The sequence below is a fragment of the Macrotis lagotis genome, chromosome 4 (genome assembly GCF_037893015.1).
Source record: "Macrotis lagotis isolate mMagLag1 chromosome 4, bilby.v1.9.chrom.fasta, whole genome shotgun sequence".
Classification (NCBI taxonomy): domain Eukaryota; kingdom Metazoa; phylum Chordata; class Mammalia; order Peramelemorphia; family Peramelidae; genus Macrotis; species Macrotis lagotis.
In genome coordinates this window covers 92229605-92232549 of record NC_133661.1, presented here as the reverse complement: position 1 = coordinate 92232549, position 2945 = coordinate 92229605, and the positions used below count along the sequence as shown (strand labels likewise).

General features: G+C 47.4%; 1 pseudogene; it reads right to left on the bottom strand.

The window, feature by feature from the left end:
- Positions 1 to 1588: 1588 nt before the first annotated feature.
- On the bottom strand, positions 1589 to 2349 carry LOC141519953 (prostaglandin E synthase 2-like; annotated as a pseudogene).
- Between the last annotated feature and the right edge of the window lie 596 nt (positions 2350 to 2945).

Sequence of the window (2945 nt, the reverse complement as noted above, 5' to 3'; positions counted from 1 at the left end):
CAGTATTTTTTGCAAGAAAACTACAAAATGGAATCATGAAGAATCTGAAACAACTTAGCAACAACACAGTCAAATAATCTGTAGGAGCTGAGTGGCATTGTAGTGTAATGATTCTGGTCTTAGTTCTACTGTTGCATTTTGGGGTGGCCTTGAAATTTCTCTGGGCCTGTTTCCTCACATCTAAAAGGAAGTGAGGATGGGTGGTACAACATGATTTTTTTCAGCTCTGAAATTCTGATTCTGAGTTCAGGTCCTGGAGAGTTCCTTGCTTGGTTCTTTCAGAGAAGACTTGACAAAGCAGGTTGGTTTAGAACTGGGTCTGGTAAGAAAGGCGAGAATTAAGGTAGGCAGAGGATGCTTTAAGTAAGTTTGTGAGCAAGTTGACAATCAGAGATATAACATAACTACAATGGTTGTACCTGGGGTAAGTAGTAAGGGGTGGAGTTGGGGCAGTGGTGGTGAAGATGGGGTATGAGGATGTGAGGGGAAAATCACTTTCAAGATAACCTTCAAAGATTCCATTTTGTTCAAGGACTTTTCCTCTTCTGTGGAGAAGTGTTATAGTGGTGGCAGTTAGAATTGGGGTTCATACTTCTGGAGGAAAAAGAATACCTTGGGACATAGGTAGGTTTTTAAACTGTTGAATGGTGAGGAAGCATACCCATGAAAGAGCTACAGGGCAGGCTGGGGGAGGAGCACCTGTAATTGTGCTTTCAGTACCATCTAAAATTTTCACCCTGGGGTAAAACCTCTGTGGTCCCACCTTAGTTAAGATTTTGTTGAAAATAATAGTGGTAGCTCACATTTACATAAAATTTTCAGTTTACAAAATAATTTCCTTATGATGGAAGTAGTATAAATATTGTTAGATAAGATGAGCTCCTTAAAATCTTTAAATAGCTAGTTTCATTATTCAAAATAAATAATTAAATGAAACTACAACTGCAGATGATTATTTTCTATTCACATATGTTTGGGAAGAAAATGCAATTTTGCTTTTTTAAAATACCCACACAAGTTGAAACTAAGTTTTAAGGTGACCTACTCCCAATGCAAAATACATTTTTATTTTCATTTATGTAAAATGACCTTACATGAAAACTATCATGTTTGCAAAGTATGAGATTATTTTCTGGAAAATGTCAAACACTATCATCTAGACAATTTTTTTTTTGGAACAGCAAACCATTTCTTTATTGTAGACATGATTCACAACTGAGGAGGCCTCCTTCCAGGACTCTCTGGGTGAATGGAAGGATACCCAGTCCACAAAGAACCACCTGGCCCTCACATCCAAGGCCTTGGAACTTCTAGAAAATTTCTTTAGAATCCTGTAGCTCCTCTCTCAAGGTTCTAGGGCTCTTGACTGCTCTTTCCCTCCATGACACAGACACCCAAGAGTCCAGAGAAAGTCACCAGGGTAGGCCAGGAGAGAGGTCCCTGAAGCCTTCAAAGAAGACCAAAAATAAATAGTGAAAGTCCAGGAGCTCTGAGTTGGGATCTCAACTTCCCTGGGATTAGGGCAGCCCTAACAAAAGATTCTTTGGATCCTTCCCCAGTTCCCCAGATTGAGGTTTAACAGCATGCTCAGGGTTAGATCCTAGGGAGATGGAGGAGGGAAGGGGCAAAGGAGACCTTCACACACACCTCCCTGCTTGCTGGCAGGCCCCACTGTGGCTCTAGAATTCACAGGTCCCTTATACTTAGCCCCGCCATGGGAGGGAAGCACAAGGGAGAGTCTGTAGTTTCCTTGGGCTTCAGCAATGGCTTTCTCCACCCGAAGGTACCAGGGCCCAATGGGAGTGTGGCACATCATGTCCTCAAAGGCCTCCAGTCCTTCCATCACACGAAGTACGCCATACACCGCCAAATCAGCAAGGTTGGGTTCCTTTCCCCCCCATAAAGGGCCTGTCTTTGCCAACTGCTGCCACCCACTGGTTTGCTGCCTGGTACAGGGCCTCCCGGACGGCGTCTTGCAAGCGGTGCCTGCTCTTGAGTCTCTTGCTGATGATGAACATGGCATCCGCACCCACATATGTGGCCACCGCTCCTTCCACGGCTCCAAACTTGCCTTCGTGGACAATGTAATCAAAAGAAGCCAGGGCTTCCGTGGGGGTGCGGTAGACATTGGGTGAGATGAGGCGCACCAGGCGCCCCTTGTTTCCTCCGTTCGAGCTTCTTTCTCACTGTAGAGACGACGGTTCTCCTTCTCATTCAGCATGAGCCAATATTTATTGCCACATTCAGTCACCTCTTTTCCCTGTTCATTCACTGCCTTCATTGATGGGTAATAGGAGATGATTTCCTCCAGGTTCTTCCCAGACACCAGGTACGTCTTGCGTGCGCTAATGATCACAGAATAGTCGTGGAGTAATTCTCCTTCCCGGGCAAGCAGGATAGGCACCTTTCTGGAGGAGGAGAATTCGATCTCCTGCCTCCGGACAGGGTTCACCTCCACCACCTCATGTGGCAAAGCGTGAAAGTCCAAGAAGGCTCGGACCTTGCTGCGGAAGGGGCAAGTCTTGTACTGGTACAGGGTCGGTTGCAGACTGCCAGCTGCGGGGCCGCCTGCTGGGCCAGCTGCTCCTGAGACTGCAGCCGGCCCGCACCGTGAGGCCGAGCCCCAGGGCGCCCCAGGGCCAGCGCCGCCACCCCCAGCATTCGCGGGGTCCCCTTGGGCGCGGCCCCCGAGAGCCGGCCCGGCCCGGCCCGGCTTCCAGCCCGCCCGGAGCGCAGCCAGGGCTGCGACCATCTTGACCGCGCGCTGGAGGCGGGGCCCGACAGTTTCTTTTTTAAAAAAGAATAGAATCTCTTTGTTTAACCTTTTTTGTTTCCTGTGGGTTCCTTAAGTTGGCATGGATGGAACCCTCTAACGTGCCTCTGATTCTTTGCTTCTGAAGAATTTAATGACCAACCATTACCTTGTTAGAAAACTGAATTGGAAG